Source organism: Loxodonta africana, unplaced genomic scaffold, assembly GCF_030014295.1.
Source record: "Loxodonta africana isolate mLoxAfr1 unplaced genomic scaffold, mLoxAfr1.hap2 scaffold_122, whole genome shotgun sequence".
NCBI lineage: Eukaryota > Metazoa > Chordata > Mammalia > Proboscidea > Elephantidae > Loxodonta > Loxodonta africana.
The window spans coordinates 512323-535357 of record NW_026974884.1 but is presented as its reverse complement, the minus strand read 5'-3'; the positions used below and the strand labels follow the sequence as shown (position 1 = coordinate 535357).

General features: G+C 40.2%; 1 long non-coding RNA gene across 8 annotated transcripts in view; it reads right to left on the bottom strand.

The window, feature by feature from the left end:
* LOC135229182 (uncharacterized) overlaps positions 1 to 23035 on the bottom strand; it is a 508721-nt gene that overhangs the window by 6094 nt on the left and 479592 nt on the right. For 7 of the 8 annotated variants that reach the window (XR_010319954.1, XR_010319958.1, XR_010319952.1 and 4 more), the window contains one exon: positions 6648 to 6795. This is a non-coding gene — a long non-coding RNA (uncharacterized LOC135229182). Of the gene's footprint in view, positions 1 to 310; positions 6394 to 6647; positions 6796 to 23035 lie in introns of those variants that run through there. The other variant, XR_010319956.1, reaches the window with a different exon arrangement.

The following is a 23035-nucleotide window of genomic DNA, read 5'->3' as shown; positions in this document are numbered from 1 at the left end:
GAAGGAAATATTCAAGCCTCTAGGTGCAATACTGAAGGATTCTATGGGCAAAATATCGAACAACACAGGAAACATCAAAAGAAGATGGAAGGAATACACAGACTCAATACACCAAAAAGAACTGGTCAACGTTCAACCATATCAGAAGGTAGCATAGGATCAAGAGCTGATGGTACTGAAGGAAGAACTCCAAGCTGCACTGAAGAAAAAAGGCACTGGCAAAAAACACGGCTCCAGGAATTGATGGCGTACCAAATGAGATGTTTCAACACACGGATGCAGTGTTGAAGGCGCTCACTTGTCTATTCCAATATATTTGGAAGACAGCTACCTGACCAAATGACTGAAAGAGATCTATATGTGTGCCCATTCAAAGAGAGGTGGTCCAACACAATGCGGAAATTATCAAGCAATGTCATTAACATCAGACGCAAGAAAAATTTTGCTGAATATAATTTAAAAACAGTTGCAGCAGTGCACAGACAGGGAACTACCAAAAATTCAAGCTGGATTCAGAGGAAGACATGGAACATGGGATATCATTTCTGATGTCTGATGGATCTTGGCTGAAAGTAGAGAATATCAGTAAGATGTTTACCTATTTTTGTTTACTATACAAGCACACTCAACTGTGTGGCTCATGACAAATTATGGATAGCTTAGCAAAGAATGGGAATTCCAGAACACTTAACTGTATTCATGCGGAATATGTACATAGACCAAGAGGCAGTCATTTGAGTAGGGCAAGGGGATACTGTGTGGTTTAAAATCAGAAAGTTATGTGTCATGGTGGTATCCTTTCACCATACTTACTCAATCTGTATGCTGAGCAAATAATCTGAGAAGCTGGTCTGTAAGAAGAACATGGCATTAGTTTTGGAGAAAGATTCACTAACAACCTATGATATGCAGCTGATACGACCTTGCTTGCTGAAAGTAAAGAGGACTTGAAGCAGTTACTGATGAAGAGCAACCACTACACCCTTCAGTATGGATTACACCTCAACATAAAGAAAACAAAAATACTCACAACTGGACCAGTAAGCAACACCATGATAAATAGAGAAAACACTGAAGTCATCAAGCATTTCATTTAACTTGAATCCATAATCAATGCCCACAGAAGCAGCAGTCAAGAATTCAAACAATGTATTTCACTGGGCAAATCTATTGCAAAAGACCTCCTTAAAGTGTTGAGAAAGAAAGATGTCACTTTGAGGACTAAGGTGTGCCTGAGCAAAGCCATGATATTTTCTATCACCTCACATGCTTGAGCAAGTTAGACAATGAATACGGAAAACCAAAGAACTGATTCATTTAAAATATGGTGTTGGCAAAGAATACTGAATATACCATGGACTGCCAGAAGAATAAACAAATCCATCTGGGAAGAAGTACACCAAGAATGCACCTTAGAAGCAAGGATGGCGAGACTTCGTCTCACGTGCCTTGGACATATTTTCAGGAGGGACCTGTCCCAGGAGAGGCTCATCATGCTTGGAGAAGCTGAGGGTCAGAAAAAAAGAGGAAGGTGCTCAACAACATGAACTGACACAATGGCTGCAAGAATGGGCTCAAACATAGCAATGATTGTGAGGATGGTTCAGGATCAGGCAGTGTTTCATTCTGTTTTACACAGGATCGATGGCATCTAACAGCCACAACTAACATATGTATGCGTATATATATGTATGTGTGCGTGTGTGTGTGTATGTATATATATATATACCCATTGCCGTCAAGTCAGTTCCAACTCATAGTGACCTTACAGGACAGAGTAGAACTGCCCCACAGAGTTCCCAAGGAGCGCCTGGTGGATTCGAACTGCTAACCTTTTGGTTAGCAGCTATAGCTATTAACCATTATGCGACTAGGGTTTCCATACACACACACACACACACACATATATATACACACACACTCATATATATGTGTGTGTGTGTGTGTATATATATATATGTTCTCTTCACTAGTTTTGCACCTCTAGAGATCCCAGGCTAAGACATTTGGTACCTACACTGGTTCTAGAGGAACCAAATCTTAAGGATGAGTTTTCTGAATTGATTCTCAAGTCTGGCTAATCTTAAAGGCACTGATGACTGTCTCCAGGAGTAAACAGGCTATTGCTAATCCATGGTGGAGGTGACAATAGAAATACGCAAAATACTACTACCACTGGATCAAATATTTGTGAGAGACAAGGCTCTGCCTGATTATATATTTGATACTTTTCTATAATTTTGTCAGCATAAGAATAATAAGGAAGCTGCTTGGTTGGTCCTGCTTTTGCTAGCCACACTGGTGAATGAAAGAAATGGACTCAAAGCTCAAGCACCATATACAAGATCTGAAAGCTGCCACCTGTGCCCAGAAAGAAAACCATATTTCTTATAGTAACAAGGCTAATGCTGCCAAAAATAAACTCAGATTCTTATCATAAGAGTGACTGAATTAAAGCGCCGGTTGAATATCCGACCTCAAATGGTGTCTGAAGTTAGAGTGAGGGCATTGATTGGGAAGAAATGGGATCCTGAAACTTGGGATGAGGACATATGGGCAGACAGTCAGAAAGCGGGGGACAATGAACCTCCAATTTCTGTTGAATCGCTCTTCCTAACAGAACCAGATCTTTTACTACCATCTGAAGAGATTCTCTAACTTTGCCTGCTAAGGCACCCTTCCCAGTAAAACAATTATCCCTTCCACCTCCATCTGATGAGATTACCCCAGCTGTGCCTGAAGTGTCTTGTTTGAGTTGTCTCCTGGGGTGGTGTCTGGGGCATTGCCTGGGGCATCACCTTAGGCAGATGCCTTATAAGACACGGCTGAACATCCCACTGCCACCACCCATTTTTGCTTCTAGACCTATACCTAGGCTTCAGTCCCAACAAGCCCCCAAAGGTGAACTATAAAGTGTGACCCAGGAGAAGGTATGCTAAACTCCTAAAGAACTGCTTGATTTTTCTAATATATACATACAGAAACCTGGTGAATATGTGTGGGAATGGCTATTCCAGGTGTGGGATAATGGTGCAAGCAACATAAAGGTGGATTAGTCTGAGTTTATTGATATAGGCCCAGGAAGCATAGATTCTTCATTCAGTGTTTCAGCTTGAGAGGTTAGAAAAGGATCTCATAGTTTATTTGGTTGGTTTACTGAAGCATGGAATAAGTGGTGGCCTACAATAAATCAAGTGGAAATGGCAGATCTGCCATTGTATAATGTAGGAGAAGGTAACCAAAGGCTGAGGGAAATTGGAATGTTAGAATGGATTTATTAGGCTGGACCCACAGACCCACACACGGAGTGCCCAGGGGGCTCTCTTTTTACCATAGCGGTGAGGTACAAATTTGGGAAGCAAGCCCCAGCATTACTGAAGACTTCTGTGGTTGCTATTTTATGTAAGTAAGAGTCCACAGTGAGAACTGCCCTAACTGAATTAAGACACCTAACTACAATGCAGTTGACTGGAGCCCATGGTGGTAGCAGCCAAGTGGTGGCACTCAATCAACAAAGACAAGATGGGTGTGGTTACCATAACAGACAGTAGAGTCAAAGCAGTAATCAGAATAGTCTGCTCGCATGGATTTATGGCATTGGCTACTTAGTCATAGTGTCCCTGGGAGTGAAAGAACTGGGAAATGTACATCTCCTGGTACCTAGTGTCTTAGACATCTAACGCTCCTGTAACAGAAATACCACAAACGGATGACTTTAACAAAGAAAATTATTCCCTCACAGTCCAGGAGGCTCTGTAAGTCCAAATTCAGGGTGCCAATTCCAGGGGAAGGCTTTTTTTCTCCGTCACTCCTAGGGGAAGGTCTTTGTCACCAATCTTCCCCTGGACAAGAAGGTTCTCAGCACAGGGATCCTAGGTCCAAAGGATGCACTGCTCCTGACACTTCTTTCTTGGTGGTACTGAGGTCCCCCTGTCTCTCTGCTCTTTTCTCTTTTATATCTCAAAAGAGATGGACTTAAAACACAACTTAATCTTGTAGATTGAGCCCTGCCTCCTTAACATAACTGCTTCAAATCCTCGATCATTAACATCATAGAGGTAGGATTTACAATACATTGGAAAATCACATCAGCTGACAAAATGGTGGATAATCGCACAATACTGGGAAGCATAGCCTAGTCAAGCTGATATATACATTTTGGGAAGACAGAATTTAATCCGTAACACCTAGTATGCAGCTATCGACCTGTTAATGCCTTTTTCTCCATACCTGTTTCGAAGTATCACCAGAAACAGTGTGCCTTCTCTCTGACCTAAGTATATAAGGACCAAATAATATAGAGGAATCTCTGTTACATTTTCTCCATCTTACCGTTATTTGGCCTCATAGGCAGACCCAGTCACTTAATTGCACAGCAGAATGAAGAGATTAAAGCCCCTACATTCTTGCCAGTGGACCAGGAAGGTAGCTGCTCAGACATCAGAGAGCCTCAGAGAGACAGAGAAGAGGCGGCTCAAGAGAGGGATACCATAAAGTTGTTTTTCATACCCCCCCCCATAGTTGCATATGCTTTGCTCTGACCCTAAGAAGTAGATCAATCCTTTGAGAACTGCATTATGGGTTAGAACACCAACAAGGTCCCAGACTGGGTGACACTCCCATAGATTACATCCAAATATCACCGCAAAGTCTTCAAAATCTGAACCGACATCTGAGCCACAGCATACAGAAGGTGGGAAAGAACCTGCAACCTGAACATAACTGGGTCAAGTGATTCCTAAAACAAACAACATCAACATTTTCTGTAAGTCTTGGAATCATAGACAAAAACTTTAAAAAGCTACTTTAACCATGCTCAAAGAAGTAACAGGCACACCTTAGAAAAACAGAAAAATACATAGAAACCATTCACAAATGAAAATTTTAGACAGGAAAAATAGAAAAATAGAGATAAATAATTCACTTGATCAGCTCTACAGCGGAATGCTGTTGACAGACAAAAGGATCAATGAGATGAAAACAGTTCAACTGAAAATATCCAATCTGAAAAAAAAATGAACAGAGCCTCAAAATAATCCAAAAATATCTAACATTTATTTATTGGAATTCCATAAGGTGTAGAGAAAATATGTGGTGTAGAAAAAAGTATCTGAAGAAATACTGGCTCAACACTTTCCCAATTTGTTGAAAGACATAAACTTACAGATTCAAGAAGCTATGCAAACTCCAACAAGTTAAACTCACATAATTTTACGCCCAAATGCCTCACGGTCAATTGTGGAATAACAAGGACCAAGAAAGTATCTTCAAAGAAGCTAGAGAGAAAACAACTCATTTCACACAGGAAAAACAATTGGAATGACTCCGTATTCATCATCAGAAGCCATGGAGGCCAAAAGGCTGTGAAAACAACATTTTTTCAACACCGAAAGAAAAGAAACATTAACCCAGTATTCTATAGGCTGTTATTTCCTTCATGAGTAAAGGAAAAATATTGACATTCTCAGGTGAAGGACGCTTAAGAGAATTCATCGCCACCAGACTTGTTCTAAATGAAACACTAAAGGAAGTTCTTCAGGTGGTAGACTTGGAATTTCAGGAATTATGGAAAGCAACAAAGTCGAAAGTACCTTCTGAAGTTCACCCTTCAGCCAAAGATTAGACAGGTCTATAAAACAAACAATAACACACGTGAAGAAAGTGTTTCTTAGTTCAATCGTGTGTATGAGACCAAAAGTGCAAAACCTGCCCAAAAGCACAGAAAAGAGGGCAGGATGGAACAGGAATCATGGCGGATGGAAACGGGGAACTAGAGCATAGAAGAGAATACTGACACATCATGAATATTGCCACCAATGTCACAAAACAATTGTGCATAAATGGCTGAACAAGAAAGTAATTTGCTCTGTAAAGTTTCAAATAAAACACAATAGAAAATTTTTAAAAAGTGGTAGGTATCTGGGTAAACATATTATGCCAACCCTGCTGTCACTGCACAACATGGCGCAGGACTCCCCTCTTTGGAAAGACTTTCTAGCCTATTGGAAACACTTTGGAATATACTCTTGGTGGCAAATTAGTATTAGAGAATGGGATTAATTTGGAAAATATGAGATGTCTGTACTCATGTCTGGTGAATAAACTGGATAATAACATTTTCAGAGCGAAATGAGATGTTCTAACAGAAAAATAGGCCTGAATTCCCACCTGGGCCATGAGCCTAATCTGAAGGCCTTTCCCAGAGAGGCATTTCAGGCACTTCTAGAACAGCAGGAGCACTGGGGTATGCACGTATCAACCTCCCCCAGGGCCTTCTCTGAGGAGTAAGTACCTGCTTTAATACTAAGCTTAGTGGTTCATAAATAGTCATTCTGCATAAGGTCTTCAGGTTCAAGTCTGTAATCCAGCTGGGATTCTGTGTGTGCTGCATCTCTGCATCAAAAGAACATACTTCTAGAAGCAGAATGCCAGGAGAGAGGCTGTTGGGCAGTTGGGGGTGGAGGGTGCTGTGCAGACAGGGGTGCCCAAGGGAGGCACAATATAGTCATTCTGCAGGAGGTCTAGTCATTCTGCATAAGAATTAGAATGCTTCTGTCAATGCATAATAGTTTACTTGCAGCACATAAACAAAGTGACTGAAGGACAAAGTCAAATAGTAAACCAAGCCACTCCCTGTCAGTCCTTACCTGAGAGGGTCTTCATCAGGACTTCCGGGGATGGAGAAGGAAACAGTAAACGCTGATTTATTTTACCTCTTCCTTCCTCAAGAAACAGGAACTGGTGTTAAGATGTCAGGTGTCAAGCCCCAAACTCCTCTTCTGGTCTGTATTTAAGCTGTATAATAAAACTGGGAATCAGGCAATCAGCCGTGAGCAGACAGACCCAGGAGTATTCCCAGTGCCCCACATCTTTGAGCTCCAATGAGATCCTGTTCTTAGTTACTACATTAGCAGAGGAGCTGAAAGACTGAAATTCCGTGTTTTAAGGCAACTTGGGCTTCAAACAGTCACTTATTGCTAAAGTCGTATTTCTCTGTGTTAATTTATGATCCTTAACTCAAATCCGGAGTTTGGAGCTCATTTTGATAACTCCTCATTAGTCTGCATAGACTAGAGTCTGCTCACAGTCAGGGATGACAATGGAGGAAACAAAGTCCCTAGCCCAGAGGAGGGACTGCTCCCCATATTTGGGGCAATGCCCCTGGGAAGCATCAGCGAGGTGCACTTTGGCCTCTGTGGCTTTGCCTTCTGCTCCTGGAATTGCACCCTGGGGGCCTCCATATGCAGACCCAGAGTCCCTGGGTGACCACAACTCCCGCCCTTCTGGGTCATCGTCCGGACACACATTGTGATATGCTTCCTGCCCTCCTTTCCAGCATAAGCGCTGCGATCACAAGTGGCAGAACCAGTTCTCAGGTCCAGACTCTAGACCTTGCCCTCCTTGGCCTTAGGCTTCCCCTAGTCCTGGTGGAACCTGCAAGCACCCGGCTGGGCGGGCTTGGGCCTGTCTCAAAAGGCTCATGGCGCACGCGGGTTCCGCCTCCTTGGAGTCTGTGGGCTTGCGGTGGGCAGCCCGGCATCTCCTGCCTCCCTCGGGCGCCCTCTCTGAGCAGCGGCTCCCCTCCCCCTACCCCGCCAACCACCCAACAGTCGCACTGCCTGCTTTCTGCTTCTAGAAGCACGTTCTTTTGATGCACACATGCAGCACAAACAGAAGCCCAGCTGGATTACAGACTTGAACCTGAAAAGCACAACTTTAAAACTACTAGATTGGGGGAGGGGGTGTATTGGCAGTGAAAAAAGGAAAAAAAAAATAAGAAAAAGAACAATTACAAAAAAAGTATTAGAAGACTGTATCCTCACATTATGGACTCAAGAAGGCTGCGGATACACAACTGCGTAGATAGCATACTGTTGTCTCTTTCTTTGCAAATAAGTCTTAAATGAGGGAATTTGGTACCGGGAAGAGTTGCAGAGCCTGACTTTGGGGAAATCTGGGATTGATGAATTGGCTTGCATGAGGCTACAAGCCCTGATAATCAATATTTAAAGATGAGATTCGAGCAATCTAGAACATGCATCAGAATTTTTTCTAAGTAAATTAGCACCAGAAGATGCCTTTAACCACTAAATAAAGTGGGTCAGTAGTTCAAGATCTCCCTACAAAGAAAACGGCAGACCTAGATCGTTTCCAGTCAGGTTCCAGCAAACATGCAAGAAACAGTCATTTTAATCTTGTACATAGTCAACAGACATTACAAAACCATGAGATACTCCCCTAACTTGATCCTTAAGGCTAGTTTAAAAATGATAACAAATTAGAGAAGGAAGGTAGAAGAAGAGTTAGAGGACAAGCACACTCAGTAACTGAGATGCAAAACCCTACGTAAGATGCCAGCAAAGGAAATCCAGCAAAGGATAAACCACGTAACATGCCATGATCAAGGCGGTTTATTGTAGGCATATAAATTTGAGTGAACATTAAAGATTTAGTAATTTCATTCACCACATGCATAGGTGAAAGAAGAGAAGACATATGCTCACCTCAAGAGATGGGGGCAAAGCAGGTTGATAAAATGCAATCACACGGAGAGATAAGGACTAGGAGCAAACATGGAACAGAAAAGGAGTTCCCGAACGTGGAAAACTACAACTAGCATGATAGTTCATGGTGACGTGTGGGACATTCTCTTTAAAATTAATAAACAATAAAATAAGGGTGCTTCTATCATTACTTTTATTAAACATTTAACACTGGAAGTGTAAGCTAGTACAAAAAGAGAAAAAGTATAAATGCTATTCATAGATTATAACACTGTCTCCATTGAAAACTGTAGAAAATACTGGAATTAATAATAATCATAAATATAAAATAAATTGAAATTTCAATGCATCACCATCGAGCTGACTCTGTCATAACTCTTAGGTGAAAGCAAAGGACACTGATAGGAAAAGAGCAGGTTCAGGTGGGCTAGACCAAGGAGGGAAGAAAATTATTCTGCACTGGGCTGAACTTATAAGCACGGTTATGTGTGTTAGTTACCTAGTGCCTCCATAACAAAAAATATCACAACTAGATGGCTTTAAAGAACAGAAATTTATTTTCTCACAGTTTAGCAGGTAGTCGTTCGAATTCAGGGCATGGCTGTAGTGGGAGGTCCTTCCTTGTCTACCTCAGCTTCTAGTAAAAAAAAAAAAATGCCAGCAATCATTTGTGTTCCTGGCCTTCTAGAAGCATCTGTCTTCTTTGTCTGTCTTCCTTTTCACCTGTTTGTGTCTGGGTGTGTTCTGCTCCTTTTATAACTAAGAAGAGTTACGCTTAGGACCCACCCTACATTGGTATGACCTCATTCACATAATAAAAGCAGGCCCCCTCTTTCCTAACAAGGTCAGATTTACAGGTACAGGGGTTAGGATTTCCACATACATTTTGGAGGGACACAATTCAATCCCTAACAGTCGACTTACCAGATATTCCGGATTGAGAGTACTCGCATGAACAGCTGAGAGTGGTTCCAATTCTTTGCTACATTCGTTGGCTGAAACTTGTCTCAATGGTCATCCATAGGAATGCTGGAGCTTTTTATTGTGTAGGACCTAGCCAACCATTCCTAATCACATCCATTGTGTGGAAAAACACACATTCCCATCACTGAAGCCTTGAGAAATTCATCGATAAGAATGGAATGGTGGTTGGAACCAAGAATTGTTTCATAGCCTAGATAACATGGTGTAGGTGTTAGATATTCACATGGAGATGTCCGGTAATAAAACTTCACCCCACACGGAGATGTCAAGAATAATACCAACAGCTAATGTTCATTGAGTACCTACACTGGTGCCAGGCACTCCTGTGCTTTTTCTTTCATGTTTGCTTTTCATGATGGCCATAGGAGGAATGTATCATTATAATGCATAAAGAGGTCAATACAGAGAGTTACGCTGACATTTCAATATATGAGTCTGGACCCAGGAGGAGTCTGAATGGATGGAGGTATAAACCTCACGTCCTTAGCTACAAATAGACAGCAGTGAACTCACTGAGGCATCCTAGAGGGAGGGTGTCAATAGAGAGAGGAGCAGGCACCAAGCCCAAGGGTACTCTGGTATCTAGAAGCCTGCCAGGTGAACAGCAGCCAACAAGCCTCTCTGAAGTCCAGTGTGGTTCCTGGAAGGTTGTCTGTCCTTGCTCTCAGCTGCATTTCCCCAGTGCTCCTCCCACCTGCACTGGGTTGTCCCCTTCATGAGGACAGGGACAGTGTGTCAGTGTGTACCTTTCACCACTGTATCTGCATAACATAGACTATTTCTGGCCCATGGAATATACTGACTGAATGAAAAATAAACAAACGATAAGGACGTAAAATCCTTCGTAGTTGATACCTTGGAATACATTAAGGGGCTTCATGAGTAAGAGGGAGAAAAACTGATCAGGGCTGCTTCTGAGACCATCTCTTAGGCGTAAAGAGTGTTAAACAATAATTAAACAAAGAGATTTAATGGCAGAGATGTATGTTAAAAAGATGTAAGTATAGGTTGAGGATTACTAGAAACATGCACATTTATTATTGCAACTATAGTCAAATCGTTAAAAAACATATACTACATGCACACAGAATATTATAAAGTAATTTAATGCCCTCATTAAAAAAAAAAACAAAAAAAATTTATTGTGAGAAAAGACTAATGTTGAATGAAAATATCAGGATATAATATCCGTGTTAATATACATAACTGTGTGTGCTAATACACACATAAAACCAGTTGCCATTGAGTCAGTTCTGATTCATGATGACACCAGCGTGCCAGAGTAGAACTGTACTCCATAGGGGTTCCAATGGCTGAGTTTTCGGAAGTAGGCTGCCAGATCTCTCTTTCATAGCAATTCTGGGTGGACCTGAACTCCAACTTTCTGTCAGCAGCTCAAGATATTAACCATTTGCATCAACCAGAGACTCTAATACACATACATGCCAATATAAGCAAGAAAATAGACATATCGGAACGTTAATAATTTATTCTATGCATTACGTATGTTTTCTTGTTATTTATTGCATACATTCGCATTGCTTCCAAGTTTTTGAGGAATAGAATGTACTTCTGGAAAAATTCATGAGAGATTTTTAAGTAATGAAATAATCAACAGAAACAGAATGAGTAAATCTGTGGCAAGGCAGCCCAGGAACCCAAGATTACAGTAACACTGGTATAAAAAGCAGAATTGTGGAGTCCTGAAGCTCAGTGGTCCCACGCATGCATCAGGAAAGAGGGAAGAGCAAATAAACAAGGAGAAAATACAGTGAGCCAGAGGAGTGGGAGCCCTCTGTTGTGGGCACAGTTTTCTCATGAAACTTTAGATGGACACAATGGGTGGGATTATCCACCTCCATCATACAAACATTTTTATTACCCTTGATTTTAACGGAACTATGTTATAAAAACAAATGATACAATAAAGTATAATAAAAGAATAAATCTCATCAGTGGACTACTATCATTTTCCCCAGCTACCGAGGAGGGCAGGAGACACACACGGGAAAGAAGATGGAGCAGTGTGAAGAACCATGCTATGTGGGGAGGAGAGTGTTTCTGAGACAGGCCTTAGCTGCTACTACCTAGGGAAGTAGGCAGCCGTGCACAACCAACTGGAAGAAATGGTACATTATTTCTGAGACCTACTCCAGCTCATAACAAATTATGGATAACATGGGGAAGAATGAGATTTCCAGGACACTTAATTGTTCTCATGAGAAACCTGTACATAGAAAAAGAGGCAGTCATCTAAACAGAACAAGGAATACTGCATGGTTTAAAGTCAAGAAAGGTGTGCATCACCGTTGTATCCTTTCACCATACCTATTCGACCTGTATGCTGAGCAAATAATCCGAGAAGCTGGACTGTCTGAAGAAGAATAAGGCGTCAGGATTGGAGGAAGACTCGTTAATAACCTGAGATATGCAGATGATACAATCTCCCTTGCTGAAAGTGAAGAGGCCTTAAAGCATTTACTGCTGAAGATCAAAGACTACAGACTAACAGCCTAAAAACTGGACCAATAAGCAACATCATGATAATGGAGAAAATGTTGACATCATTAAGGGCTTCATTTTACTTGGATCCACAATAAACACCCACGGAAGCAGCAGTCAAGAAATCAAACGACACACTGCATTGGACAAATCTGCTGCCAGAGATCTCTTTAAAGTGTTCAAAAGCACAGATGTCACCTTGAAAACTAACGTGCGCCTGACTCAAGCCATGGTGTTTTCAGTTGCCTCATACGCACACGAAAGGTGGGCAATGAATAAGGAAGACCAAAGAAAAATTGAAGGCACTGAATTACGGTGTTTGCAAAGGATATTGAATATACCACGGACTGCCAAAAGAATGAACAAATCTGTCTTGAAAGAAGTACAGCCAGAATATTCCTTAGAAGCAAGAATGGCGAGGCTTCATTTCACATATTTTGGACACGCTGTCAGGAGAGATCAGTCCCTGGAGAAGAAAGTCATACTTGGTAACAAGTGGCCACAACAATCGGCTCAAACATGACGACGACTGTGAAGGCAATAATAGGTAGTTTAACATACATTTTGACCCATACGAATTAAAATTTAAACAATTATTTCATGCCTTTTTGTAGCGGTTTCAGAATATACAATTAAAATAAATGTAAACAATTAATAGAAAAAATCTCTGAAAATAACATTTAATTTTTTAAAGTCACTGCTCCATACCCCAAATCTAAATGGCTTGATATAAAGCACTGGTCTTTGTGATTCACAAAAAGCAGGTGCCAATTCCTGAACAAGAACTGAAGTGACAGGAGAAACCCCCCGTGCTGTTAGAGCCCTGAGTATGGGCCCTAATCCAATAATCTGTCCTCATTAATTCCTTTTCATTTCATCTCTGTGAAAGGGGAGGGAGAAGGTGAGAGAGGGTTACATGTGCCTGTTCTGTTCTTTAGCATCTAGTTCACTGCCAGGAACAAGTATTCATAAGAGTCTACAAAACATTAAAGTACAAATAAGGAGGAAAACTTCCTCGTATATATATGTGTTAGGTGGCACAAAGAGTTAAGTGCTCAGCTACTAACTGAAAGGTTGGCAGTTTAAATCCACTCAGTTGCCTTGGAAGAAAGGCCTGGCAATCTACCTCCAAATGGTCACAGCTATTGAAAACCGTATGGAGGGCAGTTCTACTCTGAAAACTCACGGGGTCGTCATGAGTGAAAATCTACTCAATGGCAAGTGGATTGGTAATCTATATATGGCATAAGTGTTCGGAAAATTAGTTTCTGAACACATACACGGCATACAGAATACACTGCACATTAGTATTATGTGCCAAAACCCACTGTCATCAAGTCGATTCTAACTCATAGTGACCCCAAAGGACAGAGTAAAACTGCCCCATAGGGTTTCCAAGGCTGTAAGTCTTCACTGAAGCAGACTACCATATCTATCTCCTACAGAGACGCTGGTGGGTTCGAACCACTGACCTTTCAGTTAGCAGCCAAGTTCTTTAACCACAGAGCCACTAGGGCTCACTGCTGTCATGTACAGTGATTACATAAGCAAATTCTGAAACAAACTGCCTGGGTTTAAATCCTAACTCAATTTATCAGGTGGGTGATCTGGGCACGTTACTTTACCTCTCACTGCCTCAGTTTCCCATTTCTAAAATGGGTCTTATTCAAAAGGTGGTCATGCAGGTTAAATAAAACACACAAGGCACTTACAAAAAGGCCTTACACACAGAATGAACACAATAAATGTTAGCTTTCATAATTATTAAGGGAATACAAACAGCTTAGTTGAAGAAACTTCCATTGAGAAATAGTTGCGTTCCAAAATTCATGTGTAAAGTCATTTACATCAACTGTTAAAGTTTTATGTTTAGATTCAAGTGATTACTGAGGTATGTTATGATCTTGAACAGAGTTCTGGGGACTATACAGGCTGACTCTGCATGCCCTTCCCCTGCACATCCATTCCATCTCCCTTGGAGCCCAGACATCATGTTATCAATTAAACCCCTCCCACACTGGTGGTGTACTGTTTAAGAGCTATGGCTGCTAACCAAAAGGTCATCAGTTCAAATCCACCAGGCACTCCTTGGAAAGTCTATGGCACAGTTCTGCTCTGCCCTATAGGGCCGCTATGAGTTGGAATAGACTCAGTGGCAATGGGTTTTTAATGGGTATGAGTCAACTCTTCAGTGCTTAAAGACATACCAAAAGCAACCACGAACACAAAAGTATAGTAAAAAGTTCTTATTTCAGAATAGCAAAACCTTTTTCTAACACAGTGGTGAATTAGGGTGGACTGTGGATCAAGAGGAGGCCTGGTGGCATAGTGGTTAAGAGCTCAGCTGCTAACCAAAAGGTCAGCAGTTCGAATCCACCAACTAGTCCTTGGAAACTCTATGAGGTAGTTCTACTCTATGCTATAGGGTCTCTATGAGTTCAAATCAACTAGGGTCTCTACGGGTTGGAATCAACTTGATGGTGACAAGTTCGATTTGGTTTGGATTGAATTATGACCCTGAAAAACGTGTGTTTCAACTTGGTTAGGCCATGATTCCCACTATTGTGTAGTTGTCCTCCATTCTGTGATTGTAATTTTACTTTAAGAGGATTAGGGTGGGATTGTAACACCACCCTCACTCAGGTCACCTTTCCCTGGGGTGTGGCCTGCACCACTTTTTATCTCTGCAGAGATAAAAGGAAAGGGAAGCAAGCGGAGAGTTGGGGGCCTCAGACTATCAAGAAAGCAGCACCAGGAGCAGAGCATGTCCTCTGGACCCAGGGTCCCTGCACCTGAGAAGTTCCTTGACCATGGGAAGGCTAAGGACAAGGACCTTCTTCCAGAGCCGAAAGAGAGAGAAAGCTTTCCCTTAGAGCTGATGCCTTGAATGTGGACTATTAGCCTACTTTAATGTGAGGTATTAAATTTCTCTTGGTTAAAGCCATCTACTCATGGTATTTCTGTTATGGCAGCACTAGATGATGAAGACAGTGGGTCAAGGTGGAAGGGGTGGATGAAGAACAAAAAAACAAAAATGGACAACAGGAGAACCATAAGAATTCAGAGAACTGTGAAAATTTAATTCCTGAATATACTTTCTTTCTCCTCCCTATAACTGGAAGGACTTTTCTCATATACAGCATATATAAGTAAATCCTTGCAATATTTAAAACACTTAGATTTTTGTAAAACTCATTCTCTGAAAACTCATGGTGGCCCGATTAATTTGTGGCTTAAAAACAACTCAGAACTAAAAAGAAGCATAAATAAATAAATAAAGGCACTGCTGTCATTTGCGGGTGATATTCTTTTCCTGCTATCCACAACCCACACACTTGGGAGTTAATTTTCCAGCGTCAGTGTTCATAGACCATCCTCTTTCTCTTACCACCACCCCACCACCCTTAATTATTTAGAAAAGGCAGGGCCAGTCAGTGCTCCAAACATCAAGTTTTCTCTCCAAAATGCCAACTCGCACTTGGGGAGCAGGCTACATTCTCAGCTATCAGCACTTCCACTAGCCCCTGCACATAAGGAACATGTCTCCACTGAACTGTTCATTGTAATTAAAAAAAAAAAAAGTAAAAAACAGTTTCTTAAAACCAAAAAAAAAAAAAAAAAAACCAGGCATTTCCCTATTACCCACCCACCCCACTCTCCCACACCCAGTGCTCCCCTCACCACACACACACTCAAATATTTCCTACCAAGGGTGTGTCCCAAGCACAGGGTCTGGCTCCGCTCTTCTTTTACACCCCTTGGAGGCCTCTGGAGAAACCATACCTTTGGTTGGCAATTCCCTGAACCCTGCCTATTCAAGCTGTCACTTATTCAAAAAGGCAGGTGAGTCTTCAAGTCAGGTTTTTGAAAGGAGTTTAAGAGGAGCCAGGTGATATGCCTACTCACCCTCAAGTTTCTCAAAGGTAATAATTTCTTGAGATGTTTACAATGTCTCAACTATGGGTTAATTAAATCCCTTAGGATGGTGGGCATGGGAAAATCCTCCATCTCAATGCCCCCCATTAAAAAAAAAAAGACGGGGAATCTCCAAAATTACGAATTTAAATTTCTACATACTTGTTTGAACTAAGGAGTAAGTTCCTCATGTGTGTTATTCTTGGTCTGAGCCATGGTGGTGCAGTGGTTAAGAGCTCAGCTGCTAACCAAAAGGTCTGCAGTTTGAATTCATCAGCTGCTCCTTAGAAACCGTATGGGGTAGTTCTACTCAGTCCTATAGGGTTGCTAAGAGACAGAATTCACTGGATGGCAATTGGTTTGTTTGTTTTTCAATCTTTGGCTGAAAGGTGGACTTTGTTATCAATTTATTAAATGAACTGGTAATTTGCTGGACATTTCTCATACACGAACTTTGATGTCTTCAAATCCAGCCAATCAGGTTTAGGAACAGAGAAACTTCTCTACCTTAGCCTCCCTGCCACTCCCACACCTTTTTCATTGATTTCCATGCCCTGTTTAAGTAACATCATTCATCACTTCTCACTGTCTAGGTTATCTGAGCCAATTCATGGCAGTCAATTCCACATGAGCCCTAGGATACCCTCATTTACATACTCTGCCCTGTTGTTCCTTCACCCATGGCTGTCTTCACATCTCCCCTTGAATGTCTACTAGGCATCTCAAACTTAATGTGGTTCAAATAAAATTCTTGGTCCAAGCGTCTTATCTACCTCCCAGTCTTCCTTATCTCAGCAAATGTTCTCACTACCCTCTGGGTTGTTCAGGACAAAAACCTAGAAATCATCCTCGATTTCTCTCCCTTATTCAAATCTTGCATCCAGTCCATTGACACATATTCTGGACTCTTGGCTCTACCTTAACATAAATCCTGACTCTATCCACTTCTCACTACCTCCACCTTACAGCCACCATCATCTCTTGGTTAAAACTGGACTCCATGCCACTGATCTTCCCTCTTACAGTCTACATAACAGCATCATCTCAGTGGCTTCTCATGGCAATTAGGAAAAATTCCCAAACTCTTCCCATGGTCTTTCATGATGCGGGGCTTGCCCACCACACTAACCTCATTTCCTAACAGTCTTCCCTCAGTTCACTCCACACTAGCCATGACTTATTTCCTGAGCTTCCTCAAACATGCCAAAACACTTGGTTATTTAAGGACCTCAGAAAAAACTCTTTCCTTTATCGGCAATATCCTCCCTCCAGAACTTCATACAGCTATTCTCTCCTTTGTTATAGGTCAGTTATCTCCTCAAATATCCTGCTCCCATAAGCCTTTACTAACTATTAACCTAAAACAGCTCACCCCACTCATTCCCTCACATGCAACTCTGTCTTATTTTCAAAATATTTAGCTCTCCTTGACATTTTTGTTAATTATTACCTGTAAATGTATTTTTTGTGGTTGAGAATATATGCAGTAAAACGTACACCAACTCAACAGTTTCTACCTGTACAATTTAATGACATCGGTTGCATTCAAGTTGTGCAACCATTCTTACCCTCCTTTTCTGAGTAGACTGCTCCTTAAGGTTCCTATCTAATCTTTTCAGTAGCTGTTGTCAATCTGATGCCATATAGACAGTCCTTAAAAGAGCATATGCTCAAGGTAGACCATTTTTATTCGTTAAGTAGCTAATGTTCTGGAGCCCTCGTGGCACAGTGGTTAAGTGATACGGTAGCCAAGCAAAAGAAGAGCAGTTTGAATCCACCACCTGCACCTTGGAAACTCTATGGGGCAGTGCTATTCTGTCCTACAGGGTCTCTGAGTCGGAATCAACTCAACAGCAACAGTATGGTGTTTCCTTTTTTATACTTCAGTTTTAAGATGATTCAAGGGAATGCTTTTGGTGTAATGTTTAAAGATTATCTCACGGCAATAGTTTCAGGAGTTCATTCACCCTCAATGGCTCCAAAAAGTCTAGGGTTCATGAGAATTTTAAATTCTGTTCTGCATTTTCCCCCTTTTAATCAGGGCTTTGCTATGGACTCTTTGATCAAAATGTTCAGGGACAGTAGCCGGGAACCTTCTGGTTCTTCCGGTCTCATGGCATGCTAGACGTTCTTTTAAAAAACATGAGTGGACGCTGGAGGTTATCAAATACTTATTTTATTACACCTATTAATATAACCACATTTATTTTTCCTGTACATATGGCAAATTATACTGATTCATTTTTGAATATTAAACTAACCTTGAATTCTTGGGATAGACCCAACTTGGTCATAATATATTCTTCTTTAGAGTATTGCTGGATTTGTTTTGCCTATTTCTTTTTATATTTTGCATCTATGTTCATCAGTGACATTGCCCTGTAATTTTCCCATCTTGTGCTGCTCTTGTCAGGTTTTGGTATCAATATTCACTCTACAAGCTTTATAAAATGAGTTTGGGTATATATTTCATTTTATATTGAAGAATTTGTGAAGTATTTCTCGAATATTTGGCAGAATTTGCAGGAAAAGCCATCTGACATGAAGTTTTCTTTTTGAAAATAGTTTGAGCTCTAATTCAATTCTATTAACAGTTTTGGAATTACTTTTGTTTCCTGTTTCTTCTTGAATCGTTGTTATTAACTTACATGGTAGGATACGTTTGCCTACTTTACCTTAATTTGCAAATTTATTGGCTAATACGGTTCATAACATTCTCACATTATCTTTATGTTCTGCAAGATCTGTAGTCATTTTCTTTCTAATTCCTGATATTCGGTATTTATACCTTCATTCTTTTTCACTTGATCAATCCTGCCTAAAGTTTGTCAATTTTACCAGCATTTTCTAAGAATCAACTTTAGTCTTCGTTGATCGTCTGTTGCATGTATTCAATCATTAATAGAAACAAAAATTCCTATGAATGTTTGTTTCTGGTTTTTTCCCAACATTTTGAATGGATGTTTAACTCACTTATTTTTCAAGATTTGTTCTTTCCAATTATATTTTTAAGGCTATAAGTTTCCTATATTATATTGTCTGTACTGCACAAATTTTTATATGCACTATGTTCATAATTGTTCACTTCAAAACATATTCTAATTTTCATTATGATGTCTTTTTTAACACATAGTATTTTAAAATATCCAAGCACATGGAGATTTTGTATTTTCTTTTTCTAAGATGGTTTTTTTTTAAATTATGGTGTACTTACATAGTATCCTCTATATTATTGCAGACTCTTGAAATTTGTTGAGACTTGCTTTATAACACAGTATACAGTCAATTTTTATAAACACTATGTATGTGCATGAGATGAATGTATATTCTTTAGTGGTTAGATAATGCACACACACATACACATATATAAATTTGGTATTTTTATAGATGTTAAATCTTCTGTATCCTTGACAATTTATGGACTTCTATGTTTCTGAGGGGTGTGTTAAAAATCTATTATGATGCATGATGTCAAAAGGAGCCCCAGTAGTGCAGTGGTTAAGCACTCAGCTCTTAAACCTTTTGATTTGATCCACCAACTACTCCACAGGAGAAAGATATGACCGTTTCCTTCCATAAAGATTACAGCCTTAGAAACCCTTTGGAGAAGTTCTACTCCATCCTATAGTCACTATGAGTCAGAATTGACTCAACAGCACACAAGAAAAAATGTATGATGTGATGGAAACTGAGGAGAACAAAGCTCAAAGAATTGGTCCTACCTCCAGGGTCAAAGGATGAAGGACAGAAAAAACAGCAGAGACATCCAAAAGCTTGGAAAAAAGGAGGCTGAGAGGACGATGGTTAGTGGTTTAAGGGCTTTGAAGGGCTACCACATATACTGAGGAATCTGGAGTGCAATGTTCTTGCCTAAGGATGAAGATATGCTCATAAAGACCCTGACAAAGCTTTAGGCTTGCACCTCTGGCTGATCTTTGGGCTCCATGGGGGCAGGAAGTGAAGGCTAAGGCAGAGTTTTAGGCCCTCTTGCTTAGCATTGAAAGAACACGCCAGTTCAGAGCCAATCTGCAAAGACTGGGATAATGTTACTTTTTCTTTTTGGCTACAAGCATTTAAAGAAAGCACTGTCAAGTCATGAACTGACTGCTGAGATAACAGAACAGAACCTCAGTGTCCACACATGAGAAGACATACAATCTTTGCAGAAATAGTTTGGAAACATCACTAAGCAAATGGATGACTGGCCCTCAACAATTGAAAAAGAAAAAAAAAGCAAACCATACTGACAGGAGGGAATCTGATTTCCAGAGTTACATTATAATATTTAAGATATCCAGTTTTCAACACACTATTTTAAGTCATAAAAAGAAAAAGAAAAGGATGGTTCATTTGTTAAGAAGAAAGAAAGAAGAGAAATGAACAGAAAGCATCCCTAAGGAAACACAGATATTGGGATTACTAGACAAAAATTTTAAACCAATTGTCTTAAATTTCCTCAAAGAGCTAAAGAAACCATAGACAAAAAAAACAAAGGAAACCAAGAGAAGAATGTATGAACAAGTAGAAAATATTAATAAAGAAATATTATACAAAAGAACCAAATAGAAATTATAGAGCTGAAAAGTAGAATACCTGAAATAAAAATTTCATTAGAGGAGCTCAACAGCAGATTTGAGCAAGAAAGCAGGAAAATGTAAACTTGAAAAAGCACAACTGAAATTGTTCTAACTGAGGAGCATAAAGGAAGAAGAATGAAGAAAATGAACAGAGCCTAAGGGACCTGCGGGACAACATCAAGCATACCAATATACTCATTAAGGGAGTCCCAGAAAGGAAAGAAAGATGAAAGGACGGAAAGAATATTTGAAAACGTAATGACTGGAAGGTTCCCAAATGTCATCTAGATATCCAAGAAGCTCAATGAACTCAAAGGACAATAAATACATAGATATCCACAGAGAGACATAATCAAAATGTCAAAAGACGAAGACAGAAACTTGAAAGCAGCAAGAGATAAGCGACTCCTAATGTACAAGAGAGTCTCAACAAGTTTAACTGTTGATTTTTCATCAGAAACCATTGAGACAAGAAAATAGTGGGATGATGTAGTTAAGGTACTGGAAAAAAAATACAGAAACAAAACTATGAACCAAGATGTCCATATCTAGCAAAACTATCTTTCAAAAATGAAGGCGAAATTAAGACATGCCCAGATACACAAAACCTGAGGGAGTGTGTTAGCAGCAGAACTGCCTTATGAGAAATGCTACAGGGAATCATTCTGGCTGCCATGGAAGGACACAAGACAGTAACTGGAAGCCATAAAAAGAAACAAAGACTCCGTAAAGGTAACTACTTAGATAAAACAAAGTCAGTAATATTTTTATATCACGCCTCTCTTTTATTCATATATGATTTAAAGCACGAAAGCATAAAAATAGTTACACATCTCTCTTAATGGACACACAATGTATAAAGATGCAATTTTTGTAACAGCAACGTAAGTAGGGGAGGTAACTGAGCTGAATAAAAGCAGAATGTTGTATACTGTTGAAGCTAAATTTGTATTAATTAAAAGAAGATTGTTATAAATATAAGATATTAATTGTAATCCTCATGGTCACCACTAAGAAGTTAAAAAATATAAGGAAAGGAAACAAGGAGAGGATCAAAATTGTACACTTGAAAAAAATCAGTCAAACACAAAAGTGGACAGTAGTGAAGAAAATGAGAAACAAAATAGGTATATGACCTACTACAAAGTAGAAGATATAAGTCCTTCCTTATCATTAATCGCTTTAAATATAAATAGATTAAATTCACAATGGGGATCATTAAATTCACAATTGGGAACTTTGTTGGACCATGATTCTCAGTGCTTTGGCAGTTATGATGTAGTTTACCAGTCGTTTAACGATGCAATCACTTCCATGATGAGATGTGACATAATGTGATTACCTCCATGATGGGATCTGCTGTGAGTAGCCAATCAGATGTAAGGGAGTTTCCTCGGGGGTGTGGACTGCATCCAATATAGGTGGACTTTCTGGCAAGGCTCTTGAGCTTTTGCTAACTCTGAATCCTGCAGCTGGCTCCTCTTCATCTGATCTCAAGTTTTTGGGACTTGAACTCTCAGCTTACCTTCCAATTTTGGGATTCATCAGCCTCCGCAGTCTGTGAGCCGCGGCCTGCCAGCTTACCTGCCGATCTTGAGATTTGTCAGCCTTTGCAGCCTGTGAGCCACAGACCTGTTGTATGACCTGCAGATCTTGAGTTCTGCAGTCCCTGTATCTATGAGTCAGGAGAAGCCACCAGCCTGACCCATGGACTTGAGACCTACCAGCCTCTACAGCCTTGTGAGCCATTTCCCTGATATAAATCTATTTATATATAAATACATATATATGTATCTCTCACTGGTTTTGCTTCTCTAAAGAACCCAGCCTAAGATACCAATTAAAAGACAAACACTGGCAGAATGAATAAAAAAAATCATTCAATTGCTATCAAGCTGATCTGACTCATGGTGACCCCTCCCCCCATGTGTGTCAGAGTAGTAGTGACACACAAGTGTGTCAGTTCAATGGCTAATTTTTCAAATGTAGATCACCAAGCCTTTCTTCCGAAGTGCCTCTGGGTGGACTCAAACCTCCAACATTTTGGTTAGCAGCTGAATGCATTAACCGTTTGCACCTCCCAAGGACTCTATGTTTATTTCTGTATTACTTGTCTTTATACTATACACATACATACACACATACAAACACATACATACACAGACACGTAGACATCCATGAGTGGTTCATACAGACGCTTTGGACTTCAACTAGCAGGGCTCTAGTAATTATTCATAGAAAAGTACTGATACCAATTACAAATGCGTATTTGTCCATTTCCCCTTTCAGATTTATTAGTTTTTGTATTTTGGAGCCCTGTTGTTAAATATGTACACATTTAGGATGGTTGTATCTTTTTGGAGAATTGAACCTTTATTATGTTATGTCCCTACTTATTCCTAATAAGACTCCTTTTTCTGAAGTATAATTTGTCTGACATTAATATAGTACTGCAGTAGAACTGGATAATTTTCAACCATTTCAAGAGGTAGCATAAGATCAAGAACTGATGGTATAAAAGGAAGAAATCGAAGCTGCATTGAAGGCATTGGT